This window comes from Rana temporaria, chromosome 11 (genome assembly GCF_905171775.1).
Source record: "Rana temporaria chromosome 11, aRanTem1.1, whole genome shotgun sequence".
NCBI classification, from domain to species: domain Eukaryota; kingdom Metazoa; phylum Chordata; class Amphibia; order Anura; family Ranidae; genus Rana; species Rana temporaria.
Window position 1 is genome coordinate 7,949,655 of NC_053499.1, and position 20,403 is coordinate 7,970,057.

Sequence of the window (20,403 nt, forward strand, 5' to 3'; positions counted from 1 at the left end):
ACATACTTTGTGGAAATCGCGGGAGGGGTTGGATGCAGCTGTGAAGCGGCCGCCGAAGTAGAGACAGGCAAGCTTACCTCGTCCACGGTCGGGCGCACTGAGCTCGAGCTGCCCCGACGTCACTTCCTGTTTTTCAAGTGACGTCGGAACGAGCACAGAGACGGGCGGGTGCACACAGACAGTGTATGCACCCGCCCGGCCATAACTATACACTCCATCGCGCCGGAAGCAAATGGCGCGATGGAGAGCGCCACAAAGGCATATTTTTTGTGCCAATGTAGCGCCGCGTCTGCAATCCCGTGATTGCACAGACGTGGCGCTACTCCTACAGGACTGTTCCCGGCGTCCGGCGCGCGGACATAGAGCCCATAAGGCCCTTTTTTGGGAAAAAAAAATTCTTAAAGGGACAGATTTAAAAAAAAAATATATTTTTTTTTTTTTTTTTTTTACTGACTGTGGGATGGGGGGCGGCGCCCGGGCGCCCCTATGGACGGGCCGCCACTGGTCGGCGCATCGATCGCGTCATTCCCTTTATAGGGAAGACACGATCGATGACGTCATTCCTACAGCCACACCCCCCTACACTAGTAAACACACACAAAGTAAACCCTAACTCCTACAGCGCCCCTTGTGTTTAACTCCCAAACTGCAAACTGTCATTTTCACAATAAAGAATGCAATTTAAATGCATTTTTTGCTGTGAAAATGACAATTGTCCCAAAAATGTGTCAAAATTGTCCGAAGTGTCCGCCATAATGTCGCAGTCACGAAAAAAATCGCTGATCGCCGCCATTAGTAGTAAAAAAAAAATAAAAAAAAATGCAAAAAAACTATCCCCTATTTTGTAAACACTATAAATTTTGCGCAAACCAACTGATAAACGATTATTGCGTTTTTTTTTTACCAAAAATAGGTAGAAGAATACGTATCGGCCTAAACTGAGGAAAAAAAATGTTATATATGTTTTTGGGGGATATTTATTATAGCAAAAAGTTAAAAATATAGCATTTTTTTCAAAATTGTCGCTCTATTTTTGTTTATAGCGCAAAAAATAAAAACCGCAGAGGTGATCAAATACCACCAAAAGAAAGCTCTATTTGTGGGGAAAAAAAGACGCCAATTTTGTTTGGGAGCCACGTCGCACGACCGCGCAATTGTCTGTTAAAGCGACGCAGTCCCGAACTGTAAAAACCCCTTGGGTCTTTAGGCAGCATTTTGGTCCGGGGCTTAAGTGGTTAATGCTTCTGTTGAGCATTAGCTTGTTGTGCAACAAAACTAATAAATGTCCCCTATAGGATCAATTATACAGAACTATTAGCTGGATTCAGGTAGGGAAACCAGATACGCTTAAATTAGGCTAAGATACGAGCGGCGCAAGTCTCCTACGCCGTCGTATCTTAGGGTACAATTTTTCCACTGGCCGCTAGGTGGCGCTTCCGTTGAGTTCGGTGTAGAATATGTAAATGACTAGATACGCCGATTCACGAACGTACGTGCGCCCGACGCATTTTTTTTTTTACGTTGTTTACGTATGCTTTTTCCGACGTAAAGTTAGTCGAACAAATAGCTTGCCTAGTTAATGTTAAGTATGGCCGTCGTTCCCGCGTCGAAATTTGAAAACTTTACGTCGTTTGCGTAAGTCGTCTGTGAATGGGGCTGGACGTAATTTACGTTCACGTCGAAACCAATACGTCCTTGCGGCGTACTTTGGAGCAATGCACACTGGGATATGTACACGGACGGCGCATGCGCCGTTCGTAAAAAACGTCAATCACGTCGGGTCACCAATCATTTACATAAAACACGCCCCCCTCATCCTCATTTGAATTAGGCGCGCTTACGCCGGCCCCATTTACGCTACGCCGCCGTAACTTAGGAGGCAAGTGCTTTGTGAATACAGCCCTTGCCTCTCTAACTTACGGTGGTGTAGCGTATATGCCATATGCTACGCCTGCCTAACATTGCGCCCGCCTACGTGAATCTGGCTATATATGTTCAATATATGCTTTGGGCAGCAGGGTGGTGGGGGAGAGATGTAGAGGCAAATACAGAGCTGCAGGGAGGAGACTAGTATCAAGCAAAATAATGTAAATCAGGCTGCCTGATAGCAAAGCCTATGAAACAGTCTTCCTATGTATTTGCATCCCCTGCCCCTGGAATCCTGGGTAGCCAGCTGCAACAGTTTTGCATGAGCCTACTGCAGAGATTTTTTACTCATGTAGCACCCCCCCCCCTTGCTAGAGTTTTGTGTAGGGTAGGTACATTTTTGCAGGCTTGGCTAGACTACAAATCTGATTGGTGTGATTGGGCCCCTAATGGGATTCAACTTCATTATTTCCTCCCTTTGCTGCTTTAACATAGCACTGCAACAATACAACGCCTGCTCTGACCACTAAGACCAAAAATGTCATATATTGCAGCTCACCAATCATTAGATGTGGCTGCATTCGTTTTCTCTTTCTCTGTTTGCTCCTGCTGATCTGGTCAGTAACACACCTCCTGCATTAGAGCGCCCCCACTCTGAATGAAGGAGCACAGGGGACACCTTTGGGCAGCGACATTGTCAGTCTGGGGTGGGGTGGGGGGGTGTACTGTTAGATGGATTAGCAGATTTAGATTACACTAACAAATTAAAGCCAAACTTCCAGTCACCAAATATGACATTATTGTAGCAGGGGATGCCCAAAATCTGACTTGTCTTAGTGCAGACTTCTGGGAAAATCCGTGAGCCAATCACACAAGCAGGAAATGACATTTTTAAGGGGCGCTCTGTATATTATTTGTGTACAGAACGCCTCCAGGGTGCCATATTGCATTTTACTGAGAATTGCAGCGCTGCAGATTGAAAAGGAAACAATAACAACATTCAACTACAATAGGACTTGTGCGACATTTGTATAAGGATAGACATTATAGAATAATCTCTCTATCTCATTTGCTATATTATTATTTTTTTCACTACAAAAGTAGGGTTACCCTTTAAATATCGGATACAAAAGTCTGTATCTGAATGTGCTCAGACAGTGGGGGTCCCTCAGCTCCATGATACATACAGATCGATAAAACCCATACATAGAATGGAAATGGAAAAATGAAACACATATAGGTAGATTCACAGAACGTTACGCCGGCGTATCAGTAGATACGCCGTCGTAACTCTGAATCTGCGCCGTCGCAAGTTTAGGCGTATTCTGGAAACCAGATACACTTAAATTAGGCTAAGATACTAGTCTCCTACGCCGTTGTATCTTAGGGTGCATATTTACGCTGGCCGCTAGGTGGCGCTTCCGTTGAGTTTGGCGTAGAATATGCAAATGACTAGATACGCCGATTCACGAACGTACGTGCGCCCGACGCATTTTTTTTATGTCGTTTACGTATGGCTTTTTCCGGCGTAAAGTTAGTCGAACAAATAGCTGGTCTAGTCAATGTTAAGTATGGCCGTCGTTCCTGCGTCGAAATTTGAAAATTTGACGTTGTTTGCGCAAGTCGTCCGTGAATGGGGCTGGACGTAATTTACGTTCACGTCGAAACCAATACGTCCTTGCGGCGTACTTTTTAGCAATGCACACTGGGATATGTACACGGACGGCGCATGTGCCGTTCGTAAAAAACGTCAATCACGTCGGGTCACCAATCATTTACATAAAACACGCCCCCCCCTCATCCTCATTTGAATTAGGCGCGCTTACGGCGGCCCCATTTACGCTACGCCGCCGTAACTTAAGAGGCAAGTGCTTTGTGAATACAGCCCTTGCCTCTCTGACTTACGGCGGCGTAGCGTAAATACGATACGCCGCCTGAAAGATGCGCCACCGTACCTGAATCTAGCTAATAGGATGAAAGTGACATGAACATATACTGGAAGACACAGAGCCACTTACCTCCTCACCGTCATAGGAGAGATGGTTGATCACACCGCCAGACAAAAGGTTTTCCGGGCAAGCGTCTGTGGCGGTAAAGTACCCAATGAAGCATTTTTTTCCCAGGTTAACATACTGGTAAGTGATTTAATCACAGGTAGGTTCGCACACCCATAAGTCTCGTTCCTGAGGGCCACTGCAGGTACAAGTCGGTTACCGTTTCAGCAATCTCACAGCTACATGTCCAGTAAGTAGGTGTTCTCTGGGGTAGTAAAAGGTACCTCTATGGAGGTAGGTACCACACAGGCCAGCATCCTTACAGATAATACATCTAAAGTGGTACATTTCTCCAACATATGCTTCCACCCAGGAAGTACTCAGCATTAACGCGTCTCAGGGATAGTTGCACAAATACAGGTAAGTTTCCTCGCAGGTAGGTATCAACAGAGGCAAGTTTCCTCGCAGGTAGGTATCAACAGAGGCAAGTTTCCTCGCAGGTAGGTATCAACAGAGGCAAGTTTCCTCGCAGGTAGGTATCAACAGAAGCAAGTTTCCTCGCAGGTAGGTATCAACAGGGGCAAGTTTCCTCGCAGGTAGGTATCAACAGGGGCAAGTTTCCTCGCAGGTAGGTATCAACAGAGGCAAGTTTCCTCGCAGGTAGGTATTAACAAAAGGGAAGTTTCCTCGCAGGTAGGTATCAACAGAGGCAAGTTTCCTCGCAGGTAGGTATCAACAGAGGCAAGTTTCCTCGCAGGTAGGTATCAACAGAGGCAAGTTTCCTCGCAGGTAGGTATCAACAGAGGCACGTTTCCTCGCAGGTAGGTATCAACAGAGGCAAGTTTCCTCGCAGGTAGGTATCAACAGAGGCAAGTTTCCTCGCAGGTAGGCATCAACAGAGGCAAGTTTCCTCGCAGGTAGGCATCAACAGAGGCAAGTTTCCTCGCAGGTAGGTATCAACAGAGGCAAGTTTCCTCGCAGGTAGGTATCAACAGAGGCAAGTTTCCTCGCAGGTAGGTATCAACAGAGGCAAGTTTCCTCGCAGGTAGATATCAACAGAGGCACGTTTCCTCGCAGGTAGGTATCAACAGAGGCAAGTTTCCTCGCAGGTAGGTATCAACAGAGGCAAGTTTCCTCGCAGGTAGGTATCAACAGAGGCAAGTTTCCTCGCAGGTAGGTATCAACAGAGGCAAGTTTCCTCGCAGGTAGGTATCAACAGGGGCAAGTTTCCTCGCAGGTAGGTATCAACAGGGGCAAGTTTCCTCGCAGGTAGGTATCAACAGAGGCAAGTTTCCTCGCAGGTAGGTATCAACAGAGGCAAGTTTCCTCGCAGTATCAACAGAGGCAAGTTTCCTCGCAGGTAGGTATTAACAAATGGAAGTTTCCTCGCAGGTAGGTATCAACAGAGGCAAGTTTCCTCGCAGGTAGGTATCAACAGAGGCAAGTTTCCTCGCAGGTAGGTATCAACAGAGGCAAGTTTCCTCGCAGGTGGGTATCAAACACAGGTATGTTTCCTCTCAGGTAGGTATGCACACAGGTAAGTTTCCTCTCAGGTAGGCACCCACACAGCTAGTTGCCTGATTTTCAGATAATTTCTTCTCCAACTTTTCACAGGTAGGTACACGCAGTAATAGGTTACCTTGCAACCTAGCTCCCCACACAGGTAGGTCCTTACACAGGTCACCAGAGCCCCCCTACCATCCACATTCACATCAATGTGAGGTCTGCGCTCCGCCATGTTCAGTCACAGCTCTCTGTGCAATGTTCAGATATAAACCCTCCATCTATATCATGTCTCTGGAAGATAATAACCTGACCAGAGGGCCGCCTTGCCTTCACCTTCCACAGCACCCCTCAAAACAGAGGTGTAATACAGAGTACCAGAGGGCGGCCATACTTCCACAGCAGCCCTCACAGTCCATATGTGCAATACACAGTACCACAGAGCAGCCATACCTCCACCTTCCACAGCCAGCACAGTCCAGGTGTGACCCACATCACAGGTGATTGCACTCAGGTGTGTGGGGAAAGGTACAGAACCAGCAAGACCCAAACTACTTCCAGGCCTGTAAACACGCCAGGCCTGGTGTCACCATAGCAACCTGTAAACTTTTGCTTGGATTATAATCTGACAGGAACAATGTGAGGGGTTGCTATGGGAAACACACCTTACACATGAGTGTCTCCATGTTCCCATCACAATTTAAATACATTCTAGTTGAAAATGTTTATTACAGGCCCGCAGCAGAGATGGTCAGCCTGTGCTCCCCAGCAGTGTGCATCTGGTGCCCCCCTCATCTGGATCCAGCTACTCAAATATTACCTCACCCGTATTCCCAGGAGTAGATTATGGGTGGAAATAAAGGGTTAGTTATCAAAAAACTGCCTATGCAGAAAAGGGGTATCTGTAGATAAAAACTATGGCCCAGATTCACAAAGCACTTACGCCGACGTATGACAAGTTACGCCGACGTAAGTGCAAATGTGCGCCGTCGTATCTGTGCGCCAGACCCACAAAATAATATGCGCCTAAAAACAGGCTACACCCCGCCGACGTATCTTGCTTACGCTGGCGTACAGTGGGCGCACATTTAGGCTGGGTGCATGGTGCCGCTCCCATTGATTAGCCATTCAAACATGCAAATGAGGGAAATACGGCGATTCACGAACGTGCGTGTGCCCGGCGCATGCTACGCGAGATGCGCGTAAGTTGTACGTCCGGCGTAAAGTTATTCCCCATAAAGGAGGTGCAACCCAGCAACAGACATGCTCAGGTCTGCACCAGGGAACACAAGCCGGCGTATTGTGCGTTGGACGTGTGTCTGGCTGGGCGTACGTTATGTTCACGGCGTACGCAGTGATCCGGCGTAGCTTAGGCAGTTTTGCCGGCGTGTTTGTGAGCAGGCGCATAGGGGTGCGTCCACTTCACGGCGCATTCCCAGTTCGTGATACGTACCTGTCTGGCGCTCGGCCCATCATTTGCATGGGGTCACGCCTCATTTGCATGGGTTCACGCCCTCTTCCACCTACGTCGACGCACGCCTTCGAAACCCACGCCACGCTGGTGCAGTGTTGGGAGCACTAGCTTGCTGAATGCAATGCTTGCCTCTCTGCGCTGCGTTGCGTACAGTGGTTACTCTACGGCGGTGTAATGTGCGCCCTGCTCTCTGTGAATCTGGGCCAAACTGTGCAGCTCTGACTAAAGTTAAACAATGTTCTTGCTATAGTTGTAGGCCATTTACATCCCTCATGAAGCCTGACTGGAATACTTCCAGGAAGTTGCAAGCACGCTGCTAAGGCTCAGTTCACACTCGTGCGGGCCGTGCGTTCCAACGGCAGCCCATTCATTTTAATGAATTTGTGTGTGAAGTGTCACTGGCGCAAAAACCAAAACAAACTCAAAAAATGTATGTGTATATAATGTACACTACTGAAGTCGCTCCGACTTCAGAAAAGGTTCCTGTGCTACTTCAGTCCGACTTCTGGGCAACTTGTAGGCAACTTGTACCCATTGATTTCAATGGAAGTCGCCTCCCCTGTGTTTACTGAAGCAACAATACAGAAAGAGAAAATAGTTTTCTCAGGCAAACCCCTCCCTCCCCCAGAGCGGATTGTTGTTTGATTGGCCACTGGAAAGCCTCCTGTCATGGAGGCGACTTGAAGTCGCCTAGTAAGTTGCCCCAAGTCGCGCTGTGGTGCGGGCTCAGGTCGTGTTCAGGTCACCTCGCAAAGTCGCGGCCAGAGTCGTGTCGAACCCTGTGTGAACCGGTGTTCTGCCAAGCTGGTTCCTCCTATCGATATGGTTCCCTCTGGAGTGCGCAGGCGCAATCTGAGTGTCACGTACCTTAAGGGTGAGCCCGACGTGCAGGAAGTGGCTGCTGTTGCTCCTCTGATCCCGGACCCCTGGTAGAGTAGACAGGGGGAGCGGGAATGCAGAGTCGCACAAGCGCCAGGGATGACGCTGGTGCAGGGGCCGGATGGAGCATCTGCGGAGTCCGAGGAAGTCTCTGAAAGGCAGGTGCAGGCCGGTAAGTAGCAGCCTGGATGCAGGAACACTGGAACAGCAGGTAAGCCGGAAAGGAAGGTATTCGGAGAGTCTGGCCGCAGCAGGTCCCAGAAGACTGAACAGGGTCCCAGAAGACCGGAGAAGCAGGAGCAGCCGGACTGGTAACAGGAGAGGCCCAGGTAACAGAGAGGTCGACTAGCCGGGTCGGCAACAGGCGGTCAGCGGAGTACCAGGGATCAGGCAGAAGGATGGTCAGAGCAAGCCAAGGTCAGGGCAGGCGGAAGACAGGAACAACAAAGACAAGCCGGGTATCAGGATCTGGATCAAGCAGGAGTAGTTGGTGCAGGTACAGGTACAGGTGGTCTCAGGAAACGCTGCAGACCGGACAGCAAGGGGCCAGGCTCCCAGGACACTTTAAGTAGGTTTGTTTTGGTGCCAAATGGACGCCTGCACGTGCCCGCGCGCCGTTACCGCCGATGCGCGCTCCCGTGCGCCGTTACCGCCGGTGCACGAGCGCGATGCCGCGATTGCGCGCGCATTGCGCGTGCCGATGCGCCGCTAGCGCCCTCTGGTGGCCGAGGTAATTCATGACATTGCCCCCCCCCAAGGGGCAGCCTCCGGATGCCCAACTGAGTCATCTTCAGCGGGTGAGAGTCTTTAAACAACTGAATTAGTCTTTCGGCGTGTATGTTGTCCTCCGGTTCCCATGAATTTTCCTCTGGCCCATACCCCTTCCATTTAACGAGGAACTGAATTTGGTTGCGTCTTTTCCTGCAATCCAGGATAGATTCCACCTCAAATTCCTCCTCACCGTCGACTAATACTGGTTCTGGGGGATCGGTATCCCGTCCAGGGAAGGAGTTGGGGACGTCCGGTTTGAGCAGGGCCACATGAAACACCGGGTGGATTCGAAAGGACTCTGGTAAGTCAAGTTCGTAGGCCACCTCGTTTATCCTTCTCTTGACAGCAAAGGGACCCACGAATTTAGGACCCAGTTTCTTCGTAGGGCATGCGAGCCTTAAGTTCAAAGTGGACAAGTAAACTTTAGTTCCGGGTACTAGGTTGAGTTCCCCCCTTCTTCTCCTGTCAAAGATTTCCTTATTACGTTCCTGTGTTTGGGTCATTGTTTCCTGCAGGATCCTGTTATTTGAGTTAAAGAAATCCAAGGTGTCTTGAACGGCGGGTACCGTACTTTCTGGAACAGAATTGGAGAGGAACAGTGGGTGGAACCCATAGTTGGCAAAAAAAGGAGACTGTTTGGTGGCCGAATGGATAGAATTATTATAGGCGAACTCCGCCAAGGGCAGCAGAGAAACCCAGTCTTCTTGCGAAAAGGACGAGAAGCAGCGGAGATACTGTTCAAGGGTCTGGTTCGTTCTCTCCGTCTGCCCATTTGACTGTGGGTGGTATGCTGAGGAAAACGATAGGCCGATCTCGAGACTACTGCAAAGTGCCCTCCAAAACCTAGAGGTGAACTGTACTCCACGATCGGACACAATATCCGCAGGAACGCCGTGGAGTCTGACAATTTCTCTGATGAAGGCTTTAGCCGTCTCTGGAGCCGAGGGTGTGCCCTTTAAGGGGACAAAGTGTGCCATCTTAGACAGCCTGTCCACTACCACAAAGATAGTGGTGAAGCCCTCTGATGGGGGAAGTTCCACGATGAAGTCCATGGAGATCCTTCTCCAAGGTCTTTCCGGTACGGGTAATGGTTTAAGGAGCCCCCAGGCTCTGAGTTTACTACCTTTGTTTCGAATGCACGTAGTGCACGATTCCACATAATCTTTGCAGTCCTTCAGGAGTTGGGGCCACCAAAAGGTGCGTTGCAGAAGTTCAGCGGTCTTTTGTATCCCAAAGTGCCCAGCCAGCTTGTGGTCATGGCAGGAGCCCAGAACATTAACTCGCAGCCCCTCGGGTACGAAGATCTTATCCCGGTACCATAGCAGACCGTCCCTGGATTGTAGCTTCGGATCAGGTGGAGAAGAAATGCCAGCGGATGCCTGCCTGATCTGGGGTACCAAGTCTCCTTGTAGTAGCAAAAAGTTCCCTGATGACAGAATAGTATCCGGAGGATTGGGAGGCTCCGAACTGGCGTACATGCGGGAAAGAGCATCCGGCTTGACATTTTTCGACCCTGGCCTGTACGTGATGTGGAATGAAAATCTCGTAAAAAAAAGTGCCCACCTGGCCTGGCGTGGTCTAAGTCTCTTGGCTACCTTTAGGTACTCCAGGTTTTTGTGATCTGTAAAAATCAAAATCGGGTGCGCTGCGCCTTCCAGGAGATACCGCCACTCCTCCAAGGCGGCTTTTATCGCCAACAGCTCTCGGTCTCCAACATCGTAATTTTTTTCTGCTTCAGATAGTTTACGGGAAAAGTATGCGACGGGATATAGCAGTGCCTTGGGACCCTGCCTCTGAGAGAGGACTGCTCCAACCGCGGTTTCAGATGCATCCACTTCAAGAATGTAGGGCAGGCTTGCGTCGGGATGTCTCAGAATGGATGCCGAGGTGAACAAGCCTTTCAGGGTTTCGAAGGCTGTTTGGGCCTCTGGTGTCCAGCGAAACCGAGCAGACAGTTTAGTCAAGTCCGTTATAGGAGAAATGATGTTGGAAAAGGCTTTGATGAACTTCCTATAAAAATTTGCAAACCCGACGAATCGCTGAACACTCTTTCTGTCAGTCGGAGCTGGCCAGTCAAGTATTGCGGAAACTTTCTGAGGATCCATCTCAACGCCCCTTACAGAGATGATAAGTCCCAGAAACTGTACACTGGGGCGCTCGAACTCGCATTTGCTGGGTTTTGCGTACAGTCCGTGGATACGGAGACGTTCAAGCACCTTCCTCACATGTACCCGGTGTTTCTCTAGGGAAGGGGAGAAGATTAGGATATCATCCAGATAGACGATCACAAAGAGGTCCAGATAATCTCTAAAAATGTCATTGACAAAGTGTTGGAATGTTGCCGGGGCATTACAGAGCCCGAAGGGCATGACTAGATATTCAAAGTGCCCGAAACGGGTACGGAAGGCGGTTTTCCACTCATCCCCTTCGCGTATGCGGACAAGGTTGTAGGCCCCTCGGAGGTCCAATTTAGTAAAAATGACCGCGGACCCCAGACGCTGAAATAGTTCGGGTACCAAGGGAAGAGGGTATCTGTTTTTAATAGTTATTTTGTTGAGTTCCCGGTAGTCCACACAGGGGCGAAGGGAATGGTCTTTCTTTTCAACAAAAAAGATGCCTGCACCCGCGGGTGATGTGGAGGCACGGATGAACCCCCTCCTCAAGCTGTCATCGATATAGGTTTTCAGGGTCTCAAGTTCAAGTCCGGTTAAGGGGAAGATCCTTCCGAAGGGGACTTCGGCACCAGGAAGGAGTTCGATGGGGCAGTCATAGGCCCTGTGAGGTGGGAGGGTCTCGGCCCCCTTTTTGCTGAAAACATCCAGATAGTCATGATAAATTTCTGGGACGGATTGACGAGTCTCAATGTCAGAGTCCGAACAGAGTAATGGCAGGGGTGGAGACGGTAGTTGCAGGCAATGCTGTCGGCAAAATGGAGAGTTGAAGTCAATTTTACCAGTGGCCCAGTCAATCTGGGGGTTGTGGACTTGGAGCCATGGTACTCCCAGTATGACAGGGAACAGGGGGGAGTTGATCACATCCAAGCATAAGAGTTCGTGGTGGTTATCGGCAATGGTGGTGGCAAGAGGCTGGGTCTCCTGGGTGACGGGACCAGATTTTAACACCGAGCCGTCTGCTAAGTACACAGAGAGTCCAGTAGACCTGGGGCGGAGGGGAATCTGATATCTGAAGGCAAATGATTGATCCAAAAAGCAGCTACAGGCTCCTGAATCAATAATGGCGCTGGTTTGTATAGTTCTTCCTGGAAGCTGGAATAAAACAAGGATAGCCAGGTGAGTGGAATTGCTTGGACGGACAGGTAGGGATACAGACGACAAGGATTGACACTTACGCAGCTTGGCAGGACAGGTCCTCACGTAGTGTCCGGACTCCCCGCAATACAGGCACAGGTTGTTGGCCCTACGGCGTTGTCGTTCCTCCGGCGTAAGTGAAGGGCGAAGGAGGCCTAGCTGCATAGGCTCTGAATTATCAGGGATAGAAGAGGCTGTGGGCGCTGGTGGAGGTGGATTGAACGTGGAAGGTACCCGTGGCATCATCCAGACCGGACGGGATGGGGCAGTGGTCCTTTCAGTCCTGCGCTCCCTCAGGCGCCGATCGATCTGGATGGTCAAGTTGATTAAAGCATCCAGGGTCCCAGGAACTCCTACCCGGGCCAGCTCATCCTTTAGCGGTTCGGACAGGCCAAGGCGAAACTGGTAGCAGAGAGCCGAGTCATTCCAGGTTGTGTCAGAACACCATTTGCGGAATTCGGACACATAGTCTTCTGCGGGTCTGCGACCCTGTTGTAGAGCATGTAATGCAGCTTCTGCAGTGGCGGTCTGATGCGGGTCCTCATAAAGCAGAGACATAGCCTGGAAAAAGGCGGTTAAGTTGTCAAGTGATTCATCCTTGATCTCCATGAGGCGATGAGCCCAGGTTTGCGGTTCGCCAGACAGTAGCGAAACGACGAAGCCCACCTTAGTAGCTTCCAGAGAGAAAGTCCGGGGTTGGAGAGCGAAGTATAATTCGCAAGCGTTGCGGAAGGCTCGGAATTTGTTACGGTCTCCTGCAAACCTCTCGGGCATGGGAACTTTAGGTTCAGGTGGCAGCATTATTACTGATGGCGAAGCGGATGCCCCTGAAGTCGCAGAGGCTGTGGCAGGAGTGGACAAGGCTTGGACCCGATTTTCCAGACGTGTATAACCTTCTTGCAGGGTTCGGACGGCCTGGGTTAGTCCTTCCAAATGGCGGCAGAGTTCCTGCATCGGATCCACTCCCTGCGCGGGCTCGGACATGGCTGTCCGGTACTGTCACGTACCTTAAGGGTGAGCCCGACGTGCAGGAAGTGGCTGCTGTTGCTCCTCTGATCCCGGACCCCTGGTAGAGTAGACAGGGGGAGCGGGAATGCAGAGTCGCACAAGCGCCAGGGATGACGCTGGTGCAGGGGCTGGATGGAGCTTCTGCGGAGTCCGAGGAAGTCTCTGAAAGGCAGGTGCAGGCCGGTAAGTAGCAGCCTGGATGCAGGAACACTGGAACAGCAGGTAAGCCGGAAAGGAAGGTATTCGGAGAGTCTGGCCGCAGCAGGTCCCAGAAGACTGAACAGGGTCCCAGAAGACCGGAGAAGCAGGAGCAGCCAGACTGGTAACAGGAGAGGCCCAGGTAACAGAGAGGTCGACTAGCCGGGTCGGCAACAGGCGGTCAGCGGAGTACCAGAGATCAGGCAGAAGGATGGTCAGAGCAAGCCAAGGTCAGGGCAGGCGGAAGACAGGAACAACGAAGACAAGCCGGGTATCAGGATCTGGATCAAGCAGGAGTAGTTGGTGCAGGTACAGGTACAGGTGGTCTCAGGAAACGCTGCAGACCGGACAGCAAGGGGCCAGGCTCCCAGGACACTTTAAGTAGGTTTGTTTTGGCGCCAAATGGACGCCTGCACGTGCCCGCGCGCCGTTACCGCCGATGCGCGCTCCCGTGCGCCGTTACCGCCGGTGCGCGCGTGCACGAGCGCGATGCCGCGATTGCGCGCGCATTGCGCGTGACGATGCGCCGCTAGCGCCCTCTGGTGGCCGAGGTAATTCATGACACTGAGCCAACGGAAAACGCTGAGTGGGAAAAGCTGTTCGTCAGCTGTAGACGCGCTCGCTCCCGATGCCTGATTATACACTCTATAGTACATGCCGCTCTACACAGCAAGGGGCGGATGTGATATTGAGCAGTGCTTTTTTTGATTGGTTATCCACGCCGCTCTACACAGCAAGGGGCGGATGTGATATTGAGCAGTGCTTTTTTTGATTGGTTATCCACGCCGCTCTACACAGCAAGGGGCAGATGTGATATTGACCAGTGCTTTTTTTGATTGGTTAGCCACGCCGCTCTACGCAGCAAGGGGCGGATGTGATATTGAGCAGTGCTTTTTTTGATTGGTTAGCCACGCCGCTCTATACAGCAAGGGGCGGATGTGATATTGACCCGTACTTTTTTTTGATTGGTTATCCACGCCGCTCTTTACAGCAAGGGGCGGATGTAATATGGAGCAGTCCTTTTTTGGGGGATGTTTTTTCTCAATAAAATAGACGTCTCACATCCGCCCCTTGCTGTATAGAGCGGAGTGGATAACCAATCAAAAAAAAGCACTGCTCAATATCACATCCGCCCCTTGCTGTGTAGAGCAGCATAGATAACCAATCAAAAAAGCACTGCTCAATATCACATCCGCCCCTTGCTGTGTATAGCGGCGTGGATAACCAATCAAAAAAAGCACTGCTCAATATCACATCCGCCCCTTGCTGTGTATAGCGGCATGTAGTATAGCGCGTCGTGTATAAGCAGACATCGGGAGCGAGCTCGTCTAAGCTGACAATCAGCTGTTGAGGCTCTGAGATTTCCGTGGCCTCCTACGGCGCATGCGCCGCGCCTGGCCACGCCTGCGCAGTTGAGGCAGGAACCTATCTGATGGAGGAACCAGCTGGACAAGTCACCGGTTCTTAGAGGTGCCTCTCTTCTCTTTTATACTCAGTTGTTACGATTTTGCTTGTCTTGCAAAACGCTCTCAAACCAAGTTACTCTCAAACCAAGGTTTTACTGTATGTACAAAAGTCAGATCTCTTTCAGTCCAATAAATCTTACACTGGTTTTAAAAAAAAAAAAAGGTTAACCACTTCCCGACCGCCGCATGTACATTTACGTCAGCAGAATGGCACGGACAGGCACATCAACGTACCTGTACGTGCCTGCCTAGACATGGGTCGGGGGTCCGATCGGGACCTCCCCCGGTACTTGCGGCGGTCGGATTCCCTCGGGGAGCGATCCGGGACGACATCGCGGCTATTCGTTTCTAGACGCTCCGTCGCGATCGCTCCCCGGAGCTGAAGAACGGGGAGAGCCGTATGTAAACACGGCTTCCCCGTGCTTCACTGTGGCGGCGTATTGATCGAGTGATCCCTTTTATAGGGAGACTCGATCGATGACGTCAGTCCTACAGCCACACCCCCCGACAGTTGTAAACACACACTAAGTGAACACTAACTCCTACAGCGCCACCTGTGGTTAACTCCCAAACTGCAACTGTCATTTTCACAATAAACAATGCAATTTAAATGCATTTTTTGATGTGAAAATGACAATGGTCCCAAAAATGTGTCAAAATTGTCCGAAGTGTCCGCCATAATGTCGCAGTCACGAAAAAAATCGCTGATCGCCGCCATTAGTAGTAAAAAAAAAAAAAAATAATAAAAATGCAATAAAACTATCCCCTATTTTGTAAACGCTATACATTTTGCGCAAACCAATCGATAAACGCTTATTGCGATTTTTTTTACCAAAAATAGGTAGACGAATACGTATCGACCTAAACTGAGGAAAAAAATGTTTTAGATATCTTTTTTGGGGGATATTTATTATAGCAAAAAGTAAAAAATATTGCATTTTTTTCAAAATTGTCGCTCTATTTTTGTTTATAGTGCAAAAAATAAAAAACGCAGAGGTGATCAAATACCACCAAAATAAAGCTCTATTTGTGGGGGGAAAAGGACGCCAATTTTGTTTGAGAGCCACGTCGCACGACCGCGCAATTGTCAGTTAAAGCGACGCAGTGCCGGAAGCTGAAATTTCGCCTGGGCACGAAGGGGGTTTATGTGCCCAGTTAGCAAGTGGTTAAAGAAAAAAAGGTTAAGGAGGAACCTTTTTAATTATCAGAGGATGAAATGTTGCAAATTTCTTCCACAAATGCAATGCAAACACTGCATCTTTTGACTGAGCTTCGAGCAGCATATGCAGAGCCCTTAAAGCGCCCTTCCCCTCCAGGGCGGGACTGCTGAATACAGATCTTGATGACAGTGTCGGCTGTGGCTTTAAACAAGCTTGCAGCAGGTTTCAGGAGGCTTACAAGAAGCTTTAGCAAGACTTCAAGCTTGCCTCCTAAAAGCTTGTTAAAAGTGACATCCAGCTCCTCCATTAAGGCCTCGGTTTTACACTTGCAGACAAGAGTTGAAGGGTGCTTTAAGGGCTTCAGGCCTGTTTGTTAAATGCTTTGTAAATGGCCGCTGAAGCTCAGACTCTTCGGGAATAACGGATACAAGCTAAAGCCAGCGTGAGCCGAGCTTTGGACCTCTGCTTTCATCCTTGTGTTAGAAGCAGCTTTTAATTAGGTCCCCTTAGCTGCCGGGAATTTGTTTTTATTCCCTCCGTTAAATTCTACTCGTCCTCATTATCTTCGGGGGATGCACAGATTGCCTCGGCTGCTAATGGAAATCAGTTTATATATATGGGCCTCTTTATTGTCTGCCTATAAAAAAGACAATTTTGGACTTTCAAACATCACCCTGTCACCTGTTGGTCAATATATCTCTTCTGTAAATCTGACGGACCGTGAAAACAGCGCCGCGATTTATCTCGCACACACGAGGGAAAAATAGGTCAAAGACCGGTTTACATAAATTCGGTCCTTTTTTTGGTGATTTTCCTTTTAATAAAAGTTTGGCTCCTGGAAATGTTTTTTTCTGATGTCTGCCTTCCACTTGATGTGCAAAGCTAGCGCAAAATAATTATTGCTTTATAACGAGGCACAGAAAACTGTCACTTTTACTAATGTTTCCTAGTGATAAGCAGTGGAGAATCTGAAATTCGGGCAAGGTTTATATAGATCTGTTCCCTGATAGCAGTGTAGCGCTACCACCGCAACCAAATGCATTAGGGTGTGCACCCCAAAGCTCAAACACACACTACCGATCACTCACGCTGTTCATTCAGAATGGGAAGGGGCCAGTAAATTACATATTTATTGGCCCCTTCCCTCACTCACCCTGAAACATCCCTGCAGCAACAGCTGGCGGAGAGGAGAGGAGGGAAGTCGGAGTGCTGTGGGGGGGAAGGGCTAAGGCAGTAGGGGGAATCTTTGCTGCACAGGGTGCTTAGGGTGTGCCTGGGCACACCTGGCACACCCTGTGCGCACGCCTATGGCTACCACCACAAGGACCGCTCAGTTGTGTCACAGGTCTTTCTCCCACTAGTGCAGCGGCAACCAGGAAAACAGCAACGTTCACCTCTTTGGCTCAGAAAACAGTCTAGGGCAGTGGTTCTCAACCTGGGGGTCGGGACCCCCTTGGGGGTCAAATGATGATTTGCCAGGGGTCACCAAATCCTGGACCGTTCCTGAATACCGCTCCACTGTCCCAGCCTTTTCGCAGCCGCCTAGCAGAGCTGTCCCTGGAGCCTGTGGCCACCCAGCTGGGCTGTTCCTGGAGCCCGTGGTCACCCACTCAGCCTCTTCACAGCCACCCATTCAGTTCACGGCATGGCTGGGGGGCAGAGACTAAAGGTCAGCTGACTGGTGAGGAATGTCAAGTGGGAGGGGCTAGAAGAGGCCCCTGCAGTGTCATATTCTGCTCCCTATCGCAGAATGCTGCGGAAGTCACGTGGCGGCGAACTGCACATGCGCAATGCGTTCCAACGGCAAATGCGATGCGTTCCAGGGGATTTACGACACTACCCTTCAGTGAACCATCACAATTTGTCACGGAAGTGACGAGGAACCATACACAGAGCGGCGGGGGGGGGGGGCGGGAGAGAAAGAGACATAAAGATGTAACGAGAACCATACACAGAGCGGGGGGCGGGAGAGAAAGAGACATACAGATGTAATGAGAACCATACTGTATCTGCATATCTCTTTATTTGGCATTGGAACGCATTGCGCATGCGCAGTTCGACGCCACGTGACTTAGGCTGCATTCTGCGATAGGGAGCAAACGGTGACACTACACCCCATCTCCTGATTTCGGTATAGGTGTCACTGCTGCGAGACACAGTGAGTAACACTACCTGTGAATATAGTTGCAGATAAAAGTCCCCACTGCAGTTCTCAGATCAGCAGATGACCTTGATCAAGAGCACCTAATTTGGCTGATCAGAACTCCCCCCAGCACTGCCACTCATCCCAACTCCCCGCCAAGGAGTAAGAGAAGGAATAAAAATAGAGAATATGTGGAAGGGAGAGGAAAAGAGCGGGAGGTACAAAGAAAAAAGGGAGAGAAAGAATAAGAGAAAGGACGGCCAGAGAGAGGGATGGGAAAAAAAAACAAGAAATTAGGATAGAGGGAGATAAAAGGGAAAGCAAGGAGAACAAAGAGAGAGTGGTACATCCTAAAATGTACCATAAGCGGTTTTAATACTGTACGAGTGGAAGGGACTCAGGGAGCGCTAAACGTCCGTGGGTTAGGGGTGAAAATTACTTGTCCACCAACCCAAGACAGCTTATCCGACACTCCACAATCCAGCAGACACGATCCATATGGATTTTCCCCCAGAATAACGAGACACAAGCTCTGTTCTCTGGTTCCAAACGAATGAACATTTTAATGTTAAACTCAACTCAGTTATATACAGTACAGTTAGAAACCAAATATGGACAATGACTCAACTCCACCCACAACATGACACAAGGAACTTCAATACACATTCCGTTAGATAATGACATTCAGATGAGCTAATTACTAATCATTACCCAGATGTTCTGACTCTGCGACAAGCTGTTCTCATCTGATACACAATACACAGACGTCTGACCTTCAGAGGGTGCTAAGTCACATTCCACATCTTATCATCAATAGAATTTCACACAATACAGTGTCATTAGCATACACAATGAAATATCTTAGGAGCCAGACTCAATTAACACCTCAACAGTATGTGTCCCCTCATTCTATTGACCGGTTGTAATTAGTTCTTCTAGACATTAAGGAATATATTGTGGATTACTGTTCCATGCTAAAACAATCCAACATATGTCCCTTATTTCCTGCAATACAAGAATTATCATTACTATCCCATCTCATGTAATCCGAGATATCATTTCTCAGTCATCCTATGCCCCTATTGGACATAGGATGACCCTAGACCCAAGAGTCATTAGTGAAGCTGGCACAGGAGTACCCCGCATCCTTCAAAAGTCTCTGGGTATCACGGGCCATTCTGTTACAACAACACTAGCAGAAGTTTCCCAATGGGTGGCGCTAAACAACTGAAAAAACACATAGGGCCAGATTCAGAGAGACTTACTATGGCGTATCAGTAGATACGCCATCGTAAGTCCGAATGCGCGCCGTCGTATACGCCTCTCTGTTGCCAAGATACGACCGACGTAAGTCTCCTACGCCGTCGTATTTTGGCTGCATATTTACGCTGGCCGCTAGGGGCGTGTACGTGGATTTACGCGTCGAATATGTAAATGAGCAAGATACGCCGATTCACAAGCGTACGTATGCCCGTCGCAGTAAGCTACGCCGTTTACGTAAGACATACGCCGACGTAAAGATAAAACACCTCTCTAGGTGGCACAGCCCATGCAAAGTATGGACGTCGGAACTGCCGTCGAATTTTACGTCGTTTGCGTAAGCCTACGTGAATGGGGCTGGGCGTAGGTTACGTTCATGTCGAAAGCATTGAATATTTGCGACGTGATTCTGAGCATGCGCCGTACGAATGGCCTTCATTTACATGGGGTCACGGTTAATTTAAATGTAGCCCCGCCCACTACATGCCTACTTTGAATTAGGCAGGGTTACGCCGATCCATTTGCACTACGCCGACGTAACTTAGGAGGCAAGTGCTTTGTGAATACAGTACTTGCCTCACTATCTTACGTTGGCGTTGTCCAAATGGAATGCGCTACACCGACCTAAAGAAGCGCGGCCGTACGTGAATCTAGCCCATAGTTTTTGTGTTTGTTGGCCGACAATTCTTTGCAATACAAGTTCCTGGCCAACGCCCTGCGGACAAAAGTCCTACGCTTTGTCCGATGAAAATCCGATCGTGTGTACCAGGCTTTAGAGCGTCTCGGAACGTTGAATATCCAAAAATGCTGTGTTGGATTTTTTTTGGGGGGTCAGTTTAGTTGATAAAAACGTATAAATGTGCTTTAACCACTTCCGGACCACCGCATTTACATTTACATCGGCAGAATGGCACAGACAGGCACATTGGCGTACCTGTACGTCCCTGCCTAGACGTGGGTCGGGGGTCCAATCGGGACCCCCCCCCCGTTACATGCGGTGGTTCCCATGGCTTCAGGAGCGATCCGGGAAGAGGGTGCGGCTATTCGTTTCTAGCCGCCCCCTCGCGATCGCTCCCCGGAGCTGAAGAACGGGGAGAGCCATGTGTAAACACGGCTTCCCCGTGCTTTACTGTGGCGGCGTCATCGATCGAGTGATCCCTTTTATAGGGAGACTCGATGGATGACGTCACACCTACAGCCACACCCCCCTACAGTTGTAAACACACACTAGGTGAACCCTAACTCCTACAGCGCCCCCTGTGGTTAACTCCCAAACTGCAACTGTCATTTTCACAATAAACAATGAAATTTAAATGCATTTTTTTCTGTGAAAATGACAATGGTCCCAAAAATGTGTCAAAATTGTCTGAAGT